Source organism: Engraulis encrasicolus, chromosome 13 (genome assembly GCF_034702125.1).
Source record: "Engraulis encrasicolus isolate BLACKSEA-1 chromosome 13, IST_EnEncr_1.0, whole genome shotgun sequence".
Classification (NCBI taxonomy): Eukaryota; Metazoa; Chordata; class Actinopteri; order Clupeiformes; family Engraulidae; genus Engraulis; species Engraulis encrasicolus.
Genome location: NC_085869.1, coordinates 37,825,496 through 37,852,032, shown reverse-complemented (window position 1 = coordinate 37,852,032; position 26,537 = coordinate 37,825,496). Strand labels below are relative to the sequence as shown.

Sequence of the window (26,537 nt, the reverse complement as noted above, 5' to 3'; positions counted from 1 at the left end):
GCATCTGGCCCGCGGGCCGCCAATTGAATAGCCCTGATGTATGGCTTCTCTTATATCACTTGGCAACTGAAACTGATGAGTATGGAGCGCCATTTTGGCTTGAAGGCTGAGTGTGTGTGTGTGTGTGTGTGTGTGTGTGTGTGTGTGTGTGTGTGTGCGTGTGTGTGTGTGCGCCTGTGTCAATGTGAACGTGTGTGTGTGTGTGTGTGTGTGTGTGTGTGTGTGCGCGTGCGTGCGTGTATTCGTCCGTGTGTGCATGCGCCTGTATCACTGTGAAAGTGTGTGTGAGTGTGTTTTCGAGAAAGAGAGGATGCCTGGCTCTTTTTTCTGCTCTGTTTTGTTGCCCCCCATCTCTCTTTCTCCCAGTATGTGTGTGTGTGCGCGCGCGCGCGTGTGTGTGTGTGCGTGTGTGTGTGCGTGTGTGTGTGTCCGTGTGATAAACCAGTATGACAGTAGATGTCAGATTGATATGAGCTGAAGTCTCACCAGGGTGATCACACCAGCCACGATGACACGATTGACACGCGCACGCACACGTGTGTGCGTGTGTTTGTGTGTGTGTGTGTGTGTGTGTGTGTGTGTGTGTGCGTGTGTGTGTGTGTGAGTATGTGTATGTGTATGTGTGTGCTTGGTTGGGCTTCAAACACCAGCTAGGATGACATGACTAACACGTCAGAGTGTATATATGTATGCAGGCCCAGTAAAATAAAAAATATAAGAAATGAAATTCAGAATGAATGAAATTATTTTATTGAATAAGTTATGAATTACATTATGGAGAGTCAGATGACAGCAACGTAAGATTATGAGAGTTAACAGTAAGGACAGAGCATGCCATGTGTACCACCTGGAATAAGTTTAGAAAATGTAATCTCCTGATTTAATTTTTCAAGAAAGAGGCTGCACCTTGTATTATTGCACAATCGCCTTTTCGTTATGTGGCAGTCGCCTGTAGTCTGGAGTACTTCGGCACACTCACAAAGTGTTTAAAGAGTGAAGCCGGCTCCAAAATCATACATGAGCATTTTCTCATCTTTTAATACATTGTTACACAATGAAGAATTCATTACAAAATTGCGGCAGCTCTCATGATGGAAATGTAAGAACATGGTGCAGTATAAAATAATCTTCAAAAAAATGATGTTTTTTGTACTTGAATTTTGTATTGAAATGCTTTCCCTCTTTTAATAAAAAAAATACCCAATACTTTCTCCTGAACTATGCAATTACATAGTAGGAACACTAGATCTGTGGTCATGGCTGTCTGGGAAAGGGGTGAAGTACTCAGGCTGGTAATTCAAAGGTTGACGGTTCAATTTCCAAGTAACATTGGCAGGTGGGTGGTAAAGGTGACTACCTGACTACGAGTTGTTACCTAATAAACAGCCTCAAAGTCTGTATTATTGAATATACGCTGGTGGATGGAAAAACACCACTCTTGATAAAATATCACCAATAATTGAAATTACTATGCTAAGCACCAAAGGGGCAACCGGCATCATTACTAATTGTTACATCAGACACAGGAGGAGATCGGAGGCAGATAAGTACCGTGAAACTTGAAGGTCTTTAATTCTTTTTCAGTAGCTTCAAAACAAAGGAGATTTCATCAAATTTCAAACAAAGGAGATTTTGTCAAACAAACAAAGGTCTTCAACAAAGTAGCTCTGGAGCAAAAGGCAAAACAGGGTGTCTTCCAACGAGACCAGACAAGGAATGCAGTTTTGAGTCCAACTTAAATGACTGGCTAACGAGAATTCAGTTCAGCTGCAAAGACCTTCAGGTGTGGCGGATTCAGTTCATCTGGAGTGGCCTTCAGGTGTGGAGGATAATGGGAACATTGATGAAGGTAAGTGGATCATGGGACCACTTAGAAAACAGGGGAATTGGATCTGATTGATGATTGCTGTTGGGATTGCTGTGACGAGGTGAGCATCGGGTTTCGTGGAGTTGTGACAGTACCCCCCCCTCCAGCCACCATCTCCATGGACGAGGGTACCCAGCGAGGTGGACGACCACGGGGGCGCGGTGCAGGCTGACTGGGGTGAGCAACATGGAATTCATCGAGCATGGCGGGGTCCAAGATGTCATGGCGAGGAACCCAGGAGCGCTCCTCTGGCCCATACCCGTCCCAGTCAACCAAGTACTCGAGACGACCGCCGCGGCGCCGGGACTTGAGGATCTGGCGGACAGCATAGATGGGACCCTCGTCCAGGAGTAGTGGCGATGGAGAAGGCACAGCAATCCCAGGGTCTGCGGAGGACAAAGAATCAGGTGAGTAACACGCTTTCAACAGAGACACATGAAACACTGGGTGAATCTTATACTCAGGTGGAAGTTGGAGACGGTAAGTAACAGGGTTGATCTGGTGGGAGATCACGAAGGGGCCTATATATTTAGGTCTGAGTCTCCATCAGGGGTGCCGCATCCGCAGGTCCCGTGTAGAGAGCCACACTTTCTGGCCCACGGTGTATGCAGGGGCCGGTGTGCGGCGGGCATCAGCATAGTGGCGGCGGCGTTGGAGAGCCCTTTGCAGTTGACGGTGGGCTCGGGCCCACACTCTCTCACTCTCCTTGAACCATTGGTCGACTGCCGGAACTTCTGAGGATTCTCCTGACCATGGAAACATGGGCGGTTGATGGCCGAGCACACACTGGAATGGTGTCAATCCTGTGGTGGATTGCTGGACGGAATTCTGTGCATATTCCGCCCAGGGGAGGAATCGACTCCAGCTTGTGGGGTGGCGGTGGCAGTATGTACGGAGAAAGCGACATACCTCTTGTATTTTGCGCTCGGTTTGTCCGTTGGTCTGGGGATGGTAGCCGGATGACAAACTCACCGTCACCCCCAGTAGACGAAGGAAAGCCCGCCAAAACCTGGATATGAACTGGGACCCTCTATCCGAAACAATGTCTTCTGGCAATCCAAAGTTCCGGAAGACCTGAGTGAAGAGGGCTTCCGCTGTCTCCTGTGCTGTTGGAACTCCTTTCATGGGGATCAATTTGCATGCCTTCGAGAAGCGGTCTACCACCACTAGGATGCTTGTGTAGCCATTTGAGGAAGGCAGGTCAGTGGTATAATCTATGCCAAGATGTGTCCAGGGTCTCTGTGGAATCGGCAGGGGGACTAGTTTTCCTGCTGGCAGGTGGCGAGGGGTCTTTGACATAGCACAATCATAACAGTTGCGAACAAACTCTTGAACATCTCTTGCCATACCTGGCCACCAGTACTTGTCCTCGAGAAGGGTCAGTGTTGAGTTTACACCGGGATGTCCGGTGCCTGGTATGGAGTGTGCAGAGGTGAGGAGGTAACGGCGGATAGTTTTTGGCACATAGATAAGGTTGGCAGGAGTGTCGATGGGTGCCGGGTCGGATACTGAGGCTTGACGGATTTCTTCATCCAAGGTCCACTGGATGGGGCTGACTATTGCACTGGATGGCAGGATTGTTTCTGGTTCCTCTGGTGCATCTTCGGGAGAGTGAATACGGGACAGAGCGTCTGCACGACCATTGAGAGGGCCTGGGCGATATCGGATGGAGAATTGGAATCTAGTGAAAAAGAGAGCCCATCTTGCCTGGCGGGGGTTTAACCTTTTAGCTTCACGTAGGTATTGCAGGTTCTTGTGATCTGTGAACACAGTGAAGGGAAACTTAGCTCCTTCTAGCCAGTGACGCCACTCCTCGATTGCCAGCTTGATGGCCAAGAGTTCTCTATTTCCGATATCGTAGTTGCTCTCAGCAGGACTCATCTTCTTTGAAAAGAATGCACAGGGAAGGAGACGGGGCGGCTCACCATGCGGTTGTGATAGTACAGCTCCAACTCCTGTACTGGAGGCATCCACTTCTACCGTGAAAGGAAGTTCGGGATCTGGGTGGCACAGCAGAGGAGCGGTTGCGAAGGCATTCTTGAGATGGAGGAAGGCTTGTGTAGCAGAGGGGTTCCATAGCAGGCGTTTGGGCTTGTTGCGCAAGAGGGAAGTGAGTGGAGTGGCTAGTTGGCTGAAGTTGTGAATAAACCGTCTGTAGAAGTTGGCGAAGCCAAGGAATCTCTGGAGCTGTTTGATTGTCTCCGGTTGAGGCCAGGACAGGACCGCTTGGACCTTGCCGTCATCCATGCTGACTCCCTGGGAGTGGATGTTGTAGCCCAAGAAATGGGTGGTGGACAGGTGAAATTGACATTTCTCTGCTTTGAGGAACAGCTGGTGTTCTCGGAGTCTGGTGAGAACTTGGTTGACGTGGTGGATGTGGCTGGGTAGGTCTGGAGAATGAATTAATATGTCGTCAATGTACACGATCACAAATTTGTGCAGGAAATCTCTGAATATTTCATTCATGAAACCTTGGAACACGGAGGGGGCGTTGGCTAGGCCATAGGGCATTACCTTGTACTCATAGTGGCCAGTGGGTGTCACAAATGCCGTTTTCCACTCGTCTCCTTTTCTAATGCGCACTAGGTGGTAGGCACTCCTAAGATCTAATTTGGAGAAGATGGTGGACCCCCGGAGGGACTCCAATGCTGACGGCACCAAGGGTAGAGGATAGCGGAAGTTGACGGTGGCCTTGTTCAGGATTCTGTAGTCCACACAGGGCCGCAAACCTCCATCCTTTTTTGCTATGAAGAAGAATGAAGAGGCAGCTGGGGACTTTGAAGGTTGGATGTAGCCTTGGCGCAGTGACTCCTCAATGTAGGTTTCCATAGCTGCCTGTTCCGGTAGAGAGAGCGAGTAGACTTTTCCGTTCGGCAGGGGTTGTCCGGGGATGAGATCTATGGCGCAGTCCCAGGGACGGTGAGGGGGGAGCGTAGTGGCATGTTGTGGGCTGAACACATCTTGGAAGCTGGAGTAGTGAGAGGGGATCTGGATCTGGTGGTTTTGATTGGGGCTTTCCACTGACGTTGCACACAGAGGGACTGCTCTAGTGAGAGGGAGCTGTGGAAAACAGCGTCCTTGGCAAGCTTCACCCCAGCGCAGGATCTCGCCGGTGGACTAGGACACTATAGGGGCATGCACTATCAGCCAGGGCCTACCTAACACTAGATCAATGTGGGATTCCTCTAGGACATGGAAGGAGATGTCTTCAACATGCAAGGCCCCTATCTTAAGTTGGAGGGAGGAGGTTTGTGATGTCACTTACCTGGTAGAGAGAGGTTTTCCCATTACTGATTGCACGGTGAAGGTGGGGGAGCATTGGACCCGAGGGATCTGGAGCTGGTTGCAGAGTGCGCCGGAGATGAAGTTCCCCGCTGAGCCAGAATCTAGGAGGGCATGTACACGGTGGGTTGAGTTGGACATACACAGCTGGGCAGATATTATCAATGGCTTTAAATGTATGCCAGGAGAAGAGACTGCGCTCACCATAGGTCTTGGAGGTCTCTTTGGACAGCGTGAGATCATGTGACCCTTCTCTCCACAGTAGAGGCAAAGCTGGTTCTCCATGCGTCGGCGTCTCTCTGTGGGGGATAGACGAATGGTGTCCACCTCCATGGCTTCCTCCGCTTGATCCGGGCTGTTCATGGACGGTGCTATGGCGGTGGCGGATCTTCCAGGACCCATGAAGCAGGTCTCTCTCCTATGGGCGACTCGAATTGCAAGTTGGATGAACCGCTCAAGACCAATGGTGTCATCATACGCAGCCAAATGGAGACGCAGGGAGGGATTTAGGCCTTGTCGGAACACTGTGATGAGGGCCACTTCATTCCATCCGCTTGCTGCGGCTAGTGTTCTGAACTGCAGGGCATACTCAGTTATGGGCAGTCTTCCTTGTCGAAGGGCGTACAGCCGGGCCTGCAGCAACGAATCACCATCCGGAAGACTGAAGACTTCTTTGAAGTGGTCCATGAAGCGCTGAGCGGTAGTGGTGACTGGGCCCGGGGCATTCCAGATGGTCTCAGCCCACTGAAGTGCTCTGCCAGACAGGAGGGAGATGATGTAGGCTATCTTGGACTTCTCGGTCGGATACCGTTCTGGCTGCATCTCAAACATCAGGGAGCATTGGAGAAGGAATCCCTTACAGCTTTCTGGAGACCCGGAGTATGTCGCTGGTTTGGCCACCGAAGCAGCATGAATGAGTTGAGTAGGTGGAGGTGCAGGATTCGGAGCTGGCGCTGGAGCATTGACCGGAACAGGAGCTGGAGCGGGGACTGGTACAGGAACCTCCATTGGCACTGGAGCGTGATTCCGTCTTCTGAATTCTTCCTCCAACGCCTGGAAGGCATTCGCTTGCTGGGTTGTTGAAGGCTCCATGCCTGGTCTGGTCTTCTGTTACATCAGACACAGGAGGAGATCGGAGGCAGATAAGTACCGTGAAACTTGAAGGTCTTTAATTCTTTTTCAGCAGCTTCAAAACAAAGGAGATTTCATCAAATTTACAACAAAGGAGATTTTGTCAAACAAACAAAGGTCTTCAACAAAGTAGCTCTTGAGCAAAAGGCAAAACAGAGTGTCTTCCAACGAGACCAGACAAGGAATGCAGTTTTGAGTCCAACTTAAATGACTGGCTAACGAGAATTCAGTTCAGCTGCAAAGACCTTCAGGTGTGGCGGATTCAGTTCATCTGGAGTGGCCTTCAGGTGTGGAGGATAATGGGAACATTGATGAAGGTAAGTGGATCATGGGACCAATTAGAAAACAGGGGAATTGGATCTGATTGATGATTGCTGTTGGGATTGCTGTGACGAGGTGAGCATCGGGTTTCGTGGAGTTGTGACACTAATGCTTGTGTGTATGTGTTTGTGTGTGTGTGTACTCGTTATTTACTCTTTATAAAAAAAAATTAAAAAACGAACCCCTCTTTGCAGCTGCACTTGTTGTTCTCCTGTGCACTTTGTATTTGCTTGTGATGTTGGCTTGATTATGTCCTCTTTTGAAAGTCGCTTTGGTTATAAAGCGTCTGCCAAATGCAATGTAATGTAATGTAATAATGTAATGCTGCACCACGCATCACCCACAAGATGGCACTCTAGGACCACAAATGGGGCGTTAGTGAAGCTTTGCAATATACATGGACAAGATTTACAAGATATACTTTGTTTATTGAACTTGCATACAGACCTTGACATACATGTGCCATTATTTTCTTAAAAGTTAATTGTGCCAAGTAGTTCATTGCTTATACAACCTTCTCCATTAAAAGAACTGAATATTATTGAATGGAAATCATGGTTATAAAGGAGTTTGTGTGGTTTAAAGTAGGCATACATGTTATTGGTGTCTAACTGATACTGTTCGTCACATATTACAAGCCATTTTTGTCTAGCAAAGGGAAGTAAAGTTCCCCTACTGGGACTTGAACCTGGATCCTCTGGTTTTGAGAACGGGGACTCTAACCACTACACCAAAGAGCCAGGGTGCATGAAGGTTGGAACACACATACAACCCTAGTCATGGTCACCACATCCACATCCACATCCACAGTGTCATACGGTCTATATAGTTCCAATTTACATGATTCAAAGAATTTGTGTTACTTTCCCAGCTTTGATTAGAAGAAACAATGTACATTTTCACACTATGTTCCAGGAAGCACGATAGAAAGTAGTGGTCATTTTGTCATTGAGGATTGAACCTGCATCCCTCATGTTCTAAACCCAGCCATTAAACCACTACTCCATGATGAGCCCAGCTGCAAATTTGACATATAAACCACATTTGGCAAGCCAACACTGTTCAGTTTGAGTCAACATCCCATTTTGGTAACACCTAATGACAATGACTCCTTTGTTAACATTTGTTAGCCAGTGATTAAATCATAGTCAAGCCTCTTTTAATCATTAGTGAAAACTCCTCTGCCCTGCCCTAAGAGTGAAAACATTCGGTGGCTGTCCAACTGGAAGCCCTGTGGTGTAATGGTATACACAATTGACTGCAAAGGTGTGAGTCATGGGCTCGTATCCCGGGTGGGCATATATCCCGTGGGCAACACTGGACAGCTAGGAAGAGAGTTGACTGCTGTGGTGCAAGTCAGACATATCTCCGGTGGGCAGAACTGGGCAGAAAGAGCGAGAGGCATGTTACTAGCATATCTCCAGTGGGCAGAACTGTGCACACGGCAAGAGAAACTTGCACTGGCACATCTCTGGTGGGCAGCACTGTGCACACAGAGAGAGACTTGAACTGGCACACCTTCAGTGGGCAGTACTGGGTAAGTACTGGGCACACTCAGCAAGAAACTTGAACTGGTGTATCTAGTGAACAGAACTGGCCACACTGGAAGAGAGACTTGAACTGGGAATCATAATTGGTCACACTGAAAGAGAGACTTCACCTGGCAAGCAGACCTAACCACCCTGCACCAAAGACTTGAACTGGGCACACTGAAAGAAAGACTTGACCTGGTATATCACCGGTGGCAGAACTGGGCACACTGAAAGCAAGACCTGAACTGGCAAGCAAACCTGGTCACACTAAACAAGAGAATTGAACTAGCCACACTGAAAGAGAGACTTGAAAAGGCAAGCAGAACTGGGCACACAGAAAGAGAGACTTGAACTGATAAACATAACTAGCCACCCTGCACGAAAGACTTGAACTGGGCACACTGAAAGAGAGACTTGAACTGGTATATCACCGGTGGGCAGAACTGGCCACCATGAATGAGAGACTTGACCTGGTCACACTGAACAAAAGACTTGAACTGGGCGAACTGAAAGAGAGACTTGAACTGGTAAGCAGAACTTGCCACCCTGCACGAAAGACTTGAACTGGGCACACTGAAAGAGAGACTTGAACTGGTATATCACCAGTGGGCAGAACTGGGCACACTGAACAACAGACTTGAACGAGAGATTTAAACTGGCAAGCAGAACTGGGCACACTGAAGGAGAGATTTGAACTGGCAAGCTGAACTGGGCACATAGAAAGACAGAGTTGAACTGGGCTCACTGAAAGATACTTGAACTGGACATACTGAAAGAGAGACTTGAACTGGTAAGCAGAACTAGCCACCTTGCACGAAAGACTTGAACTGGGCACACTGTTGAAATGGGCACATTGAAAGAGAGACTTGAAATAGCCACCCTGAACAAGAGCGTTGAACTGATCACAATGAAAGAGCGATTTGCACTGGTGAGCATAAATGGTCACTGAACAAGAGACTTGATCTGGGAAAACTGAAAGAGACTTGAACTAGCCACCCTGAATGAGAGACTTGAACTGGTCAAAATGAAAGAGAGACTTGAACTGGTCACAATGAAAGACAGACTTGAACCTGGCACATTAAAAGAGCGACTTAAACTGGCAAGCAGAACTGGTCACACTAAAAGAGAGAGTTGAACTGGCCACCATGAATGAGAGACTTGAACTGGGAAGCAGACCTGGTCACACTGAACAAAAGACTTGAACTGGACGAACTGAAAGAGAGGCTTGAACTGGTATATCACCAGTGGGCAGAACTGGGCACACTGAAAGAGAGAGTTGAACTGGCAAACAGAACTCGTCACACTGAACAGACTTAAACGAGAGATTTGGACTGGCAAACAGAACTGGGCACATTGAAAGAGAGACTTGAACTGCTTTGAACAATGTAGTCAGCCTGAACGAGAGACTTCAATTGGCCACGCTGAAAGAGAGACTTCAACTAGCCACTCTGAATGACAGACTTGAACTGGGCACACTGAAGGAGAGATTTGAACTGACAAGCAGAACTGGGCACATAGAAAGACAGAGTTGAACTGGTTTCACTGAAAGAGACTTGAACTGGCAAGTAGAACTGGGCATACTGAGAGAGAGACTTGAATAGGTAAGCAGAACTAGCCACCCTGCATGAAAGACTTGAACTGGGCGCACTGAAAGAGAACCTTGACCTGGTATATCACCGGTGGGCAGAACTGGGCACACTGAAAGAGAGACTTGAATTGGCCACACTGAAAGAGAGACTTCAACTAGCCACCCTGAAGGAGAGACTTGAACTGGGCGCACTGAAGGAGAGATTTGAACTGGCAAGCAGAACTGAGCACATAGAAAGACAGAGTTGAACTGGGCTAACTGAAAGAGACTTGAACTGGGCATACTGAAAGAGAGACTTGAACTGGTAAGCAGAACTACCCACCCTGCACGAAAGACTTGAACTGGGCACACTGAAAGAGAAACTTGACCTGGTATATCACCGGTGGGCAGAACTGGGCACACTGAAACAGCGACTTCAACTGGCCACCTTGAATGAGAGACTTGAACTGGGAAGCAGACCTGGTCACACTAAACGAAACACTTGAACTGGGCACATTGAAAGAGAGAGTTGAACTGATCACCATGAAAGAGCGAATTGAACTGGCGATTATAAATGGTCACTGAACAAGAGACTTGAGCTGGGAAAACTGAAAGAGACTTGAACTGGCTAGCAGAACTGGTCACAATGAAAGACAGACTTGAACTGGGCACATTAAAAGAGCGACTTACACTGGCAAGCAGAACTGGTCACATTAAAAGAGAGAGTTGAACTGGTCACATTGAAAGAGAGACGTCACCAGTGGGCAGAACTGGGCACACTGAAAGAATGACTTGAACTGGCCACCATGAATGAGAGACTTGACCTGGTGACACTGAACAAAAGACTTCACAGTTTGACATAAGAGTAGTAAAAAACATTTTCATTGAATTGTGATTAAGGACTATATTTTCAATGTAACACTTACAAAACATTTGAAATGTTAGTTACTATCAATTATAGTAACATTGTAAAGTAAAATAACATAACATCAGTGCAGCTTTAGCAGGACAGAGTTTATTGAGCTTGTATTGATAATAATAGATTCCTGGAATATTTCCAAAATTCCAAATACTTTATTTTGTGAGTTTTTTGTGTTGTGCTAAGCTATTCAGAATAACAATACAATAACTCACAAACTCTACTAATGTTCGCCCAAGCCAGAAAACACTTCGGCGTCAGACATACCAAAGCTAAACGAAACGGACGCAAGACAAACACGGTGTTTCTGCTTAATTTTGGCCGGTGTGTTCTACTCTGCCCATAGAGGTAGAAAATAACATTAGAGAGGACACAGCAATTTGCGACAGCACTGGGAAATGGCAGCTGGAGCTTCCCAACTTCCGTAGGTAGTGTAGGTACTTTCAGGCAATGCAAGTCAATGTAGAACACGCCCACCCCTGTCAAGAAATTAACTAAAAGTGTGGAAATATAAAATAACACTTTAATCAAAGACCAGATTTGAAATGTCAGGCTACATATCTACTGAAATCAGATGAGTCGATAAAATACATTTAAAAATCAAATAATATATTTTATGAACATAGTTAGCAACACACTTCAACTATTGTCCTTGTATAGTGTGTTGATGGACATTTTCACATGATTAAGCCATTTTTGACAGGGTTGAGCCTCGTTCTCCGTTAATTTCCATTTCTCTGATCTACCTCCAGATAATGGCCGCTACAGATTGCCGTAAAAGGGGGGCGGGGTCCTCTCTAGTGTTATTTTCTACCTCTATGACTCTGCCTTTCACACTGATAGCATCAGCATGCGTGGCCAATCCTGTTCAAAACCCTCCCCACAGCCAAAGCTAGTGTGTTACTTTGCCATTCATTTGAATGAGACACCGCCGGTCGCCGGCGTGAAAAATACGCTCGAGTTCTATTTTCCAAATGCAGCGCTGACGCCCGACTACCGCCGGTTGGTGTGTAGGGACAGATTTGTTTCAATGTATTTTCACCGACGATGTAAAAATCACGGCCGTTCCGCGATGCTTTACGGCCCTAGTGTGTAAGACCCCTTAGGGTGGACAACTGGATGGATGTCACGGTTCAAATGGTGAATCTACTCTGAATCATCACTTTAAAATAATGTGGGTGCTTGCCTATACCCTCAACAATGGCTACAATTTAAGTCACATAACACCTTTACATCATGGTCACTCAGACAGTGATGTCTAAAGATGAAGTATAAACACAAGACCAGAACCATTGATTCACTGAAATTTAGAAGTCTTGCCTGATGCAAACAAAATACCTACTTATTCACAGTGGTGGAAGAGTTGCACACAGGGTCCCAAGGCAAAAAGATAGGATCCCCATACAAGGTCATAATACCAGATGGTTGCATGGATTTGTTTGTCATTATTAAGCCTTTACTATACTTTGGTTGTTCTGATAAGTCATTTACAACTTCCAAAATCACAGAAACGAGGATTTACATATGTCGACAGGGAAATTTACAGACGACATATTTAAAGGAACCGATTTTAATCTGAAATATCCTAAATCTGAATAAAAGCATCAAAATAACATGCCATATGCATTAGTCTCTTTCATTCACACACACAAGCACACACTCACACATGCACGCACACACACACACACACACACACACACACACACACACACACACACACACACACACACACACACACACACACACACACACACACACACACACACACACACACTTTACAGTAAAGCATTTCTGCCACCGGAGTCAGACAACCAACCTTGCCCTCTGCCAACCAGTACTGCAGTGTGTGTGTGTGTGTGTGTGTGTGTGTGTGTGTGTGTGTGTGTGTGTGTGTGTGTGTGAGTGTGTGTGTGTGTGTGTGTGTGTGTGTGTGTGTGTGTGTGTGTGTGTGTGTCTGACTGGTGGCAGAAATGCTTTAAAAGTGAGAAGTGTGAAAGTGCTGAGCAGACTCTTCAAGACGTACAGCCTCATTCAGTGTGTGTGTGTGCGCGTGCGTGCGTGCGAGAGTGTGTGTCTATGCACTCTTCAAGACATACAGCCTCATCCTGTGTGTGTGTGTGTGTGTGTGTGTGTGTGTGTGTGTGTGTCTGTGTGTGTGTGTGTGTGTGTGTGTGTGTGTGTGTGTGTGTGTGTGTGTGTGTGTGTGTGTGTGTGTGTGTGTGTGTGTGTGCGTGCAAACTCTCAGAGATGTACAGCCTCATCCAGCCTCCTGTCATCTTGTCAGCAGTTTGCTTTCTGAGCAAAGCCCCTTCCCACTCACACACGGACACACACACACACACACACACACACACACACACACACACACACACACACACACACACACACACACACACACACACACACACACACACACACACACACACACACACACAGAGTATGTACACCCACCAACACACCCATAGATACCCTCAGACATTAACACACACTCCTCTTTTCCATTCTGTCCATCTTCCTTTGCCCTCTTCCTTCTTTTCACATCCTTCTCTTCCTCCTCTCCACTTCCTCCTCCTCCTCTTCTTATCATCTTCTCTTCTTTCATCCTCCTCTCCACTTTCCCCTCTTCTTTCCTCTTCCTCCTTCTCTCATCCTTTGCTTCCAGTCATCTTCTCTCCCTCTTCCTCTTGTCTTCTCATCCCTTTTTTCTCCTCTTCCCTCTCATCTCCTCTTCATCCACTTCCTGCTCTTTCTGTTCTCTTCTCCTCCTCTCATTATACTGTTGCATTACACAACATTCTTCCTCTTCCTCCTCCTCCTCTTCCATCCTCTTTTATCCTTCCATCCTCCTCTTCCACTCCTCCTCCTGCTCCATCTCTTCTCATCCTCTTCTCTCGTCTAACATCATAAAACACCACCAGACATCAGAGCGAGCCTCCACAAGAACGACTCAGCACTAACTGAGAAACACACATTATCAAAACAATACGTTGATCTTACATATTAGCTTGGACAGTTTTAAAAATAATAATAATTTGTTAATCCCTATTCAGAGGCGATTCGTTTTATGGGATGACCTGGGGTGAAATAATAATTACCAGGCATTTCAGTCCCCTCTCAACGTGCCATGTCAGTAAAGACAACGACATACCAGCAGGGGTGCATGGGGCGACATGTCGTTAAGCGCAAAACCCATGTAACCATAACCCATGCAACCATAACCCATAGAGGTCGAAAAAAAGACTAGTGCCCATGGCAATGGCTGACAGCACCGGAAAATGGCAAGTGCACCCTGCCATCTTGTGTAGATAGATCTGTGCTCTTCACACAATGTGAATCAATGGAAAACAAACACACCTCTGTGAAAAATGGCTACACATTAATCAAGAACAAGATTTAAAATGCCAGGCTAAATATCCACTTGAATCCACATGAATTCATATTTTGAAGGTACACCAAAAAAGGTACTGCAACTATGCTGCTCATTGAAACTGGGTTGCCTATTGCCAAATGTGATCTTTCATGAAAGTTTGCTAAGTAAGAAACTAAGATTTTCTTGTGTGGCCCAAGTATAGTCATTTTTGCATCTAAAAATGGCTATTACTGGAAATTCAAAATGGCGGACCATGGAGAAGATCCCCCTTTTCATGTATGAAAAGTGCAATTTTTCTAATCATAATGAATACTTACTAGAATTTGATGGTGGTGGTAAGTATTCATGAAAAAGGTAATATTAGTCAATGGTTATCATGAATTCTGGAAATAAACAACAACAAAATCTAACACAGTGCAAATCAGTTCATATGAGTTGGTATTATGCCACACATTTCAAATACTGTCCTTGTATAGTGTGTCATTGGTTATTGTCCGAGGTGAGCCCTTTTCTCCATTCATGTACATTGCACGGGTCTACCACCAAAAATGGCCACCAGAATTGCTATGACAATTGGGGGCATGGCCACTCTAGTCTTCTTTTTGATCTCTATGGCAGGGCTCCCGATCCAACTTTCCAACTTCCCACTAAACATTGGACGTCGTATATACGTTGAAATTAGGTCTAAATTGCGTCCGTCGGTCCATGACCAGTTTTGGACCTTAGAATGACGTACAAACTAGGTCCTTTATTTGGACGTCTAATAATGACCCTATTTGTACGTCATTATGAAGTTCAAAATTCGGACGTCAGTCTAGGTCACTTTTTTGGACGTCAAAAACAGGTGAGGGAAATCGACATGATTGTTGTTGTTGCTGTTGCTTTTTTTTTTTTTTGCTTTGTTTTTAAATAGGCCATAGTAGTTTTCCTAGTAGGCTATTTTTTCTGTTCACATCGGGTGGGGAAAGAGTGTGTGGCAATCCCAAACTAGAGATACTCTCCAACGTGCAATGCACGGTGGGACACACTGCCTAAACAGATGTGTCAAAAAAAATAACACATTGGGATGTGTAGACAGCATTGACAGATTATGTGTCATTTCTGTGTAAGATTTCACAGAATGTGTGAAACCTGAAGTTAAGAGGTTCATTTCTGGGTCGTGCTACAAGTGAGAAACTAACGGCCGTTTGGCTGTCCAATCGCGTGACTGTGGACATTTGAAAGCAGACTTCCGCCCGCCTTTTCTACCGTTGGAAATGCAAGATGCGGCGACTTGACTTCAGACACCGAGAGAGGCTGGCGTAAGTAATTCGCTTTATTGGTATAATTTCGTAACAATTACGTGTGTTGCCGTTAATGTATGGTTAAAATCAAACCCTGCTTCACAAGTTTTGCTGTACGAACATTGGAACAGCCTCAGTGATTCTGTGAACATTAAGCTAGCCTACAATCAGATTTAGCTAGTTATTGATACTCAGTTAGCTATTGATCTTTAACGCTTGCACTATAGATTATATTTATTTTCGGTAACACTTTATTTTAGGGACACATCTATTAGCACTAATACATAAAATATTAATGCATGTGTAAGTAACTTGTAAGGCATGTACTAAGCAAAATAAGACAGTTGTTAAGCATGTATTCACAAATGTCTTGTTCATACACAATAAGGGATTTATTACCAATATAACCTTAGTAAAGACCTAGTAGACCTAGATTTCTATTTATGTGTAAGCAGTAAGGGCCAGAATACAATGTGTATAAGCTCCTGGTACACTGTGTGAACAAACCCTGAACAGTGTGAAAACAGCTGTGGAATAAGGGTCCCTATTCTAAAGTGATGCATTGCTCAGCCCAGATGGCTTAGGGCCCCCGCACTACCTAGGGCCCCCACTCTACGTCCCCCCCCCCCCCCCCGGGAAGCAAAGTGTAAGAACATTTCAAAGTCTACTTTAGTCTCAGTAGGTACGAATATCTCACTTATTCTATTCATTATGTCAGTGAGTAATTGGAAGCATTATATAGCAAGGATTGGACGTAAAGTTATCAATGACGGTGGGTGGTGAGATGTCATTTTTTCATACACCAATTAGTTTTAATTGTAAAAACCCTACAATAAATGCAGAATATAACGATGAGTAATAGTTTGGAAGCGAAACTAAGCTATTCCTTTCTGATAAATAAGTTAATGTTTGAGAAACTTAGCTACAAGAAGTGCAGTGCATGATGGGTAGGCTACGCCCTTAGTCAGAAATGCAATGCATGGCCAATGCAGCAATGATAATATTTCTGTTGTTACGTACATGGCAAATTGTTTGGATAGCAACTAAATTTCACAAGTGAGGGGAGGAGCTAAGGACGTAGGCTCAGAGCTGGGTAGGTTGTCTGTTGGCCTAGATTGCGTACCCATCATGCACTGCACTTCTTGAAGCTAATGTTCTCAAGCATTCACTTAATTATCACAAAAGAGTAGTTTAGTTTTGCTTCAAAACTATTATTCTAATGTTCTGCATTTATTTTGGGTTTTTTTACAATTAAAACTCAGTGGTACATGAAAAAAAAATACATCTCACCAACCCACCGCCATTGACAAGTGTACGTTCAATCCTTGCTATATATAGGCTCTTGTTACCTCCCTCTCATTGATATGACCAAGAGAAAACTAGATAACTCAGCTGGGTAAGTATTAATTATTTGATATACCCTTACACTTTGTAGACCGGGGGGGCTAGGTAGTGCAGGCCTGGGTGGTGGGGGGGGCCTAGGACTTTGGTAGTGCAGAGGCCCTGAGCCATCTGGGCTGACCAATGCATCACTTTAGAATAGGGACCCTTATTCTGCATCTGTTTTCACACTGTTCAGGGTTTGTTCACACAGTGTGTCGGGAGCTTATACACATTGTATTCTGCCACTTACTACTTACTAATAAATAGAAATATAGGCTTACTGGTCCTTACTAAGGTTATATTAGTAATAAATCCCTAATTGGGCATGAACAAGACATTTGTGAATACATGCTTAACAACTGTCTTATTTTGCTTAGTACATGCCTTACAAGTTACTTACACAGGCATTAATATTGTATGTATTAGTGCTAATAGATGTGTCCCTAAAATAAAGTGTTACCGTATTTTCTTTTAATTCACATGTGGACTAACTTAATGGTTAAAACGTGTTGTGTTGGGAAAATTAAAGGTTTGAAATGTGATATTGGATGGTTTGCTAACATTGGTTGCTAATAGGGTAACTGATAATTAGCTGGTGTGGAAGAAATCAGGCGGCACTTTACTGATGTGAAGTTTGAAAGCTATTTTCTGAACATAAAAGAAAGAAAGTCTGACAGGATTTATGCAAGGATACTGAAACACCACGGATGAATTGACGTAGAGCTAGTACTGGTAGTGGGGCAAAAGTGGATGCTGCTAGTAACAGGTATCGGAGGGGCAAGACAAGGGCTAGCTAGCATAGAGGCGATTTTAAACTTCAGCGCTTCAAACGTAAGCAGTTCTGCGTCAAATCATGTAAATCAGACCATCCGCCACCCTCGTACATGATAAAGAATAGCACCAGTAAAAGCAAGCAGTATCCCATTGTTTTGTGTTGGCTCGATGAAAGGTGATACAAACGAATTTCCGAATCACATTATGTCGGCTTGGTTGTAGTTGTTGTGGCCAGTCAATAGACAAGCTTTGAACCGTAGTTCCATGTAAGTGTCATGGTTTTCACAGTTTCAGTATGTAGTTGAATATGGTAGATTTGGGCAACTGGTCAACGCTGTCGTGTTTTGTCTCGGTAGACCTCGTATGACGGTGTGTTGGGAAAATACCGGCAGTTGTTTCAGATGGAGGGTGCGACGTGCCAGATGTACGCTGTTCGAGGGATAAAACTGCCACGCACGAGATATTGTAGGCAATGGTAATTGGTGACGATACCATGACGTTTGAAAAGAAGATTCAAAGTTTGAGTTTTAGGTGGCAGAGTAGAACAGCTGCGTGTGAAGTGTGGCGACTACCAAGGTATCAACACCAGTTATGGCTACGGGATTTTTAAAGTACCTTCAATGCACTGGGAACTAACGTGCTCTCCCCCCCTCTCTCTTAATCAGGGCCCAGGTCTTGTGGCCACATCTGTCCAAGCTCCTACTCTGATTGAACAGTTAGATGATCAGACTGATGGCAAGTGTGTGTGTGTGTGTGTGTGTGTGTGTGTGTGTGTGTGTGTGTGTGTGTGTGTGTGTGTGTGTGTGTGTGTGTGTGTGTGTGTGTGTGTGTGTGTGTGTGTGTGTGTGTGTGTGTGTGTGTGTGTTTCCATGTGTATCATGTTGTCTATGTGATCATGTGTCTAATTGCCATCCACTTACAGGCCCTCTGCCTCCTTTCATTTGTTTTTTTAGATTTTTTTTTCAGATTTTTTTTTCTTATTGTTGTATTGTATGCAATTGTGATAAATATGTTACTGTGATATTGTTATAACACAGAGACTTTGACTTTGACTTTCACTAAATGTGAAATTTAAGTACTGCTGTACAATTTTCTCCTCTCATTTTCAGATGAAAAGTGCTACACAGTTCTCACACATCTTCTGACTCCGAAGCCGCTGCAGTGTAAAATCTGAGATGTCTTTTCTGGTTGATTTTGTGCAGGTATTTTTCAAAGGATAGTTACTTTTAAAACGTCTTTTAATCTCTAAAAACACTTTCATGCAGAGCCTCTGTTAGGACCTCATTGCGATACAGAGTTATGACCTTGTCACCAAAATGTCAATGACCATATTTTAACCTGCTATTTAAGGCTGTCATAGCCATATTCTTATAACAATGCAGTTAAGTTCAAGAGAACTATAGTTTGGTGATATGGATCCCAAACGGAAAGGAACAGCAGCGGTTTGTAGTTGTAGAGAACTAATTAGCGCCAAGTGTTGTTAACCTGTTGTTTCTTGTTTACCTTTCACAGTAGCCCATAGCACTTTTGTCATAGAGAGCAACTTGGTCAGTAGATATGTGCCTGCTGTATAAAGTAGCAGTATTTGGATGAGTTACAGCTAACAGGGACGGCAAACTTGAGACTGTATATTGTGTGTTTGACAGATTTCTGACAGTGACAGCGATGGTGAGGGAAGCAGTGTACCGAACTCTCAGATGACTCGGACCAGGTGACCAAACCCATGCAAAGCACAATGTGAGTGTACACACACACACACACACACACACACACACACACACACACACACACACACACACACACACACACACACACACACACACACACACACACACACACACACACACACACACACACACACACACACACACACAGACCATGAGTCAACATAGTAGCCCCTTCAATATTTTTTCCAATTTATTGCTGTATGCTTACCATATCCATCATGTTGATGTGTGTTAATGCACCCTTGTGTGTGTATGTGTTGGTGTTAGGACTGTGCTGAGGCGTTCCGCCCCCCTCCCCCTCCACACCACTCAAGGCACGGCGGCGGCCCAACCGCAAACTAACGTAAGTACACAACACACACACTTGTGTGCATGCCACGCACTGACACTTTCTCTACAGTGACTTGTCAACTTTCCTTACATTGTGTGTGTATGTGTGTGCGTGTGACAGGGAGATTAACATGAGGCTGGATGCGCTTGGCTCCCTGCTGCGTCCATCACCAGAGGGGCCGGGATTGCTGCGGCAGCTAGCCAATTAAAGGAGGAGGATGAAGGAGAGGAGTCTGACGATGCAGACATCGCCATCGTATGCAGTCCACGCCCTCGCAGGAAAACCAGCCAATGAAAACGCTTGCAGCAGCATCAGCAGAACACACCGGCACGACCACAGACCAGACATACACCAAATACAACTAGCACAGGTACACACACACACACACACACACACACACACACAGCAGTACATCTGTTTTGTATAGCGCTTTGCCTAGTCAAAGACTTTTTACAGGAAGTATTATAATTCTGTTTTATAGTTGGGGGAAGCCATGGAAAGTAGATCACCCTATACAGCTGATGTGTGTGTCAGTAATATTTATGTGTATGTGTGTTGCAGACAGAGCTTCTGAAGCATGCAGTGGAAGAGCTGTCAGTCAAGCTAAAGGTCCCGCCCTCCAACCTGCTGCTGCTGCACGGACAGGCGGAGCTCAACACCTCTCACACTATTGGCCAGCTAGGACTCTGCATCGCTGACATCTGTGGTAGGAATGTGTGTGTGTGTGTTTGCGTTTGGGTGTGTTTGCGTGTGGGTCTGTGTTGGTGCAAGTCAGTCTTGGCTCCTTCCTGATATTATACTGTATAAGTTCATACGTATACCGCATTGCAAAATGAATTTCATATACAGTATATCACGAAAGTGAATACACCCCTCACAGTTTTTGCAGATTTTTGAGTATACATTTTCATAGGAAAGCATACAGAAATTTCACTTTGACACAATGATTAGTGACCTTTTAACAACTTATTTAACCGCTTAAATTTCTTGTTCACTCAGAAAAAAGCAAAATACACCCATTAATGTTTGAACATGTACTCACAAAAGTGAAAGTTAAAATCCGGTAGAGAAGGGGCTTTTGTGAGTACATGTTCAAACATTAAGGGCTGTATTTAGTTTTTTTCTGAGTGGAATATATATACTCACAAATCTGCAAAAACTGTGAGGGGTGTACTCACTTGCATGATATACTGTAAGTTGAAAAGGTATGTTCTCAAAATATTTGAATGGCAAGAATTGACACATAGGTGATAGGAGCTCTGGACAGCCATTTTCAATAATAAAATGCAAAAAAAAAAAAGGTAGATACACCGTTTTGCAATAAACTCTTCATACGTATACTGTATATAAAAAATGAAATGAAAAATGAATGAAATTAAATTCACTCAGTTTAATGAAGAGCTAAGAAGATGTCATGATATCAATGCATGTAGTTGATTCGGCTATACTTGGTTTGACTGGTATGCTTCATACCTTTCAATCAGTAAAGTAAAACTTGCTATTAAGTATTATTGATGATGTCTCTCTCTCTCTCTCTCTCTCCCCTTCTTCTTCTCAGTCTGGAACCAACTTCACATCCCTCTTCACTGCACTACTGACACTGAGATGGAATCCACAACCCAACCACTAGTGATCTGCATTGGGAACCTGAAGAGTCTGTCATAACCGCCAGGAATGACCGTGTGACCATTCCCGTTGCAGACGGCCTGACTTACACAAATTGACAAGCTGTTCAAGCTTTACTGGGTCTGCAACTTGTTATATCCAGCACAGCTCAGCTCTGTTTTCACCTTCTTTGAATATGTTTATGACGCTCCCATCTCAACCAACAAACGAACAAAGGCACTACAACTTCTCTCAAAGCTTCCCAGCAGCCCAGTGATCACTCAACATAGGGGTGGGCAATATGACGATATTATATCGTGAATCGCGATATTGAGTAAAATACCGTCTCGAATCTGCCAAAGTGGAGAAATCATATAGATCGTCTTGCAGTGAGGATGTTTATTATTAGTATCGGAGTGACGTTTTCTCACTTGTGTTGTCTTAACTTTATTCTTTACATTATTGTATTCCAATTGTACACTTTTTGAGAGTATCATCAGTGTGTTAACATTTTATTGACTGCAAATTACAAATTGCAAGTATATGAAAGTTGTTTTTTGTTGTTTTTATTTTTTTGGATGGAAGATCGTGATAAAAAATCGAAATCGTGATTTCATGTTAAAAAATCGTGATACAACATTTTTGCCATATCGCCCACCCCTAACTCAACATGTGTTTATGCCCAAAATGTAAATAGTTACTACAGACATCAAGAAAGTAGTTTGGCATCTTTGTCAAGTACACGCTTTGTCAGATGCACAGGATATGATGATAATTTGCAGCCAAGATGGCTGTTCAAGCGTACAAGGACTTACTATGTAGACACCACCTACGTAGACAACACCAGTCCACAACAACAGAAATGGGAGTATCTTTCAATAACTCTTTTGAATCCACTGACATTCAGACAGCCTATGCAGCTTCAAGTAACACCTGAAGAAAGAGCATTTTGTGTCCCTTCTCAAGGACCGATTCTCCATAATTTACCACTTAATGACAATTTATCTGTGTTCATGCTTGTTAGGATTATTACAGGGAATTATTTTGATTATCATTTTGGCAACACTTTATTTTATCATTACATCTATTAGCTCTAATACATACAGTGTTAATGCCTGTATGCTGTATAAGTAACTTGTAAGGCATGCACTAAGCAAAATCAAACATACGTTAGGCATGTATTCGCAAATGCCTTGTTCATGCACAATTTGGGATTTATTACCTAATATAACCTCAGTAAGGACCTAACAAATGTTTGATTTCGCTTAGTACATGCCTTACAAGTTACTTATACAGGCATTAACCCATTGATACTGGATGTTGCGTTGTGCAACATTGGCCCTGGCGTCTGGAGTTTTGTATGGCATCAGCACCCTTTTCTGCAAGTGCTTTAGGCATCAATGGGTTAACATTGTATGTATTAGTGCTAAGCGATGTAATGTTAAAATAAAGTGTTACCATCATATTTTTAAAAAATATATATGTTGTAAAACTGGACGATTGTGAAATTATATGATGTGGCAGATGTAAGACCCATTGATGTAATGCAGAGTTTTCATTCAGATGAACTGTCTCTTAACCCAAGGTACAATGTCTTTTCTTCCAATATGTTGGAACCTATTTCATAAGAATGTTATTTTCAAGAATATTTAACACTACTTCGAATTTCAAGACTTTCAGGTTTTGTAATACACCGGTAATGTTGTTAAGAGATGATAGTGTACGAGTCATAATCATCAATACTTCATGAAATTCGCAGTGGTGTTAATTATTCTTGAAAAAGATCACATTTGTTATCTCCCCCTCTTCTGAAAAGCCTAACAAAAATAATATGACAGTAAAGTTAATGTAATACTTTTTTTTTTAAAATTGAATGTAAACACAACTCTACAAAAAAAAACGTTGCAGAGGTATGTAGTCAAGACTTTTGAAGATTGAACCTTGTAAACAAAAGTGTTTTCTAAATAAAAGTAAACCCCCCCTGTCACTTTCCATGTGATAATTGTCTGTATATTTTGAAAACTTTTTTGCTTTGAAAATCTGCCATCTTAATTCAACGAGTCTGTGGGTAAGAATTGACCTGTTTGTTAGGTTGTTAGGCTTTTGTTATGAGGCTATCTTAGGTTATCTCGTTTTAGCAAATGGAGTTTTGGATGGAATAAATTTAATGGCCGCACTACTGAGGTAAGGAGGGGGAGAGGTTCATTCCAATTTCGAAAAAGACGTTGATAAGACATCCCTAATGACCTAATATGGACTAGAATTTGCCCTTATCTGGAGGTCCTGATGACGTTCATACCTGACGTCATAATAACGCAAAAAAAAGACGTCATCTGGCGTTACATTCTGTACCTTGTGGGTACCCTGCTGGGACGTCCAACAATGACCTGGAAAAGACGTTGTTTGGACGTCTTTTTGCCCAGTGGGTTATGCACACTTGAAATTTTCACAAATGTTTGTGGACCACCTCTGACACAATAAGCAGTACAACTCAAACACACAGTCAACAGCAACACACACACATATTATTTTGATTTTTAGAGAATGATTTCAGGCCCCACTTGGAATACCTTCGCAGTCCACCAGCCCACAGTTTGAAAATCATTGCTCTATATGGCATATCCACCTTTGGTGGAAGTTATCATACTTATATCAATACAGTATGGGGTGTGTGCCCGTACCAACATTTAGAAGGTTTTTTTATTTTTATATCTAATATTTACAGAGATGTCAAAAGTAAAAGTAAAAGTAAAAAAAGAAACCAACAGGTAACTTATCTGAGTAACCAGCAGACCTGTGTACTTGTCTTGCGACGTTTGTAGTGGGTCATTGTTAGGTTTTTATCTCCACTAAAATGCCCTGGTGATTATTGCACTGAGGATGGTCTGAATGGGACCGAAACGTTTGCACTGTTCACTTGGGTAGCACTTTTTTATTTTCGAAACATGCAATAAAAGGACACTATTACATCGGCATACAAGGTGTGCGAGTTCCCCTTACTTGATCCTATGATTTTGGTGATTAGCAATCGGTGACCTAGCCTAATAAAGCTGGTCAGAGCATCTCTGCCGCAGATTTTGTCAGATCATTCTTTTGGGTGTGTTTTAAGTGAAGCAGCTGATCGTCAGGGATTTCTCTGTGTGTGTGTTTGTGTTTGTGTGTGTGTGTGTGTGTGTGTGTGTGTGTGCGTGTGTGTGCATGCATGTTTATGTGTGTGTGTGTGTGAGAGAGAGAGAGAGAGAGAGAGAGAGAGAGAGAGAGAGAGAGAGAGAGATGCAACAGGGCCTGTTGCCACAGCTGTGTGTCATGCAGCCCGAGGTGTCGTGTGTGTGTGCTGACACATGTGCCGTATTTGTGTGTGTGTGTGTGTGTGTCTGTGTGTCAGCCTAAGGTGTCATGTGTTGTCGTTAGCATTAGCATTAGCATGTCTCATTAGCGTGTGGAGAGCCATTCTACCCAGAATGCATTGCTGGCCTATCTTACCCATTATCAGTATGGCCCGACCTCGTCTCACACACAGACCCCCCCCCCCCCCCCACACACACACACACAGACACACACACACACACACACACACACACACACACACACACACACACACACACACACACACACACACACACACACACACACACACACACACACACACACACACACACACAGTGCACAGCCAACTAGATATCAGAGTTGACAGCCGCTTACTCAGCCTCCAGTGCCAATGCTGGCAGACACATGTGGCGTGTGTGTGTGTGTGTGTGTGTGTGTGTGTGTGTGTGTGTGTGTGTGTGTGTGTGTGTGTGTGTGTGTGTGTGTGTGTGTGTGTGTGTGTGTGTGTGTGTGTGTGTGTGTGTTTGTGTGTGTGTGTGTGTGTGTGTGTGCTTGAGTGACAGAGAGCGAGAGAGAGAGAGTGAGTATGTGCTAGTTAGATGCAGTCTGCTTTCAACACAAAGTGACGGCCCAGTGCTAATGAGCAATATGCTAAATAGTGCTAATCAGGGCTAGGCCTCGTCTCACAGCTATTCTGCTCTGCCCTACAGAGCATGGTCTGCCCTACTGATCATGCTAATGCAAGCTATGCAGCTAATCACTATCCACTTTATTAGCACGTCCACTAACCCCACCCATTTCTACTGTTTTTGTTTTCGTGACACCACAGCACTTCTTGTCTGTTAGTTCCTGTTATGGTGCCCGCGGCCCCTCTGAATAATTTAAGCACTAGCAACTGTGACCCAAGTAGTAGTGGCACCTAGGGATGGCCAAAACGAAAATGGGCGTTTCGAAGTGCTGCCGAGATCTCAAAACGCAGTCTGTAGAAACACTGCTCCAAACCTCGTTTTAAAACGTCTAGGTCATGTGACTTTAAAACCACGGTATGAGTAGGGCACCAGTGCCATAGGATTTACTACAGGTGAGCGCAGCTGTGTGCTACCTGAGTGGCCTGGGTTCGATCCCTCGTGAGGACAGCATATAAATTAACTTACATGTTTCAATTGGCAGAGTAAAATATTTGCAAAAACTATGATGCAACTGCGTTGTGTCTTGACTTTTTGAAAGTATTTTTTAGTTTTTCACCTTTGTTAAAAAAGACTGGAGAGCTGAGAGAGACAGTAAAGGATCAGGCCGGAGTCGAATCCCGGTCTCCAGCATAATAGCATGACAGCTTAGCTCATATTGAGCCACCACACCTACATGCAATTTGTTAGTAGAAGCGTTGCTCACTGCAATTTTTCTGTATTGGCACATACATATGACCACTAGATGTCACTGTGGAGACAGGTCTCAGATTAGAAGTTTCGAAATTTCATATTTTCATGGCACAATATTGTTTCAACTGTTTCAATGTTTCACAAAGCCTCACCCTGCCCATCACTAGTGGCACCATCCATGTAACCATATACTAAATTGAATACTACCTGAATAAAAGAAACCAATGGTCGCTACGCTAAACACAGCTAGTCATTAGAGATAAATAATGTGCTATGATATACGCAAGTAGTTTATGTCGAGATAGAGGGCAATAAACACCAGCCTCTGGTATGGCTCCTAAGCACCATTCTGTGAACTGCCGCCAGTCTCTGGTTAGCCTGGGAATTTCACCTCGTTCTGATCTGAAGGACAGCATGGAAACCGTGGCGGAAATCTTCACCTGAGTTTGGGACCCCAACCACTGAACAGGGAGGACGGGTAAGACATATTATTCGAGCAACAGAAGCTTGTATACATAGTTCACCATTTCCATAGCAGAATCAAATGAAGCAAAAAGACAGTAACTGCATTGTTGTTGAAAATCAGTTATTATGACTTAAATGATGTATATAAGAGTAATAAAGTTTAAATAATATGATTGGCCTGTGGTAATGGTAATGTAAAAAGTAACAAAACAGCAATATGTCCATGTAAGGTACAGTACGCTAATCTCTGGCTATGCTAGACTAGCTAACGTAT

The 26,537-nt window shown here is 44.0% G+C and overlaps 1 long non-coding RNA gene across 1 annotated transcript; it reads left to right on the top strand.

Annotated features, from left to right (window-relative positions):
• Positions 1-18,507: 18,507 nt before the first annotated feature.
• LOC134461743 (uncharacterized) lies at positions 18,508-19,815 on the top strand. The gene is made up of 4 exons (XR_010037389.1): positions 18,508-18,631; positions 19,076-19,166; positions 19,424-19,499; positions 19,608-19,815. It is a non-coding gene; the product is annotated as an uncharacterized LOC134461743 (long non-coding RNA).
• Positions 19,816-26,537: the final 6,722 nt, after the last annotated feature.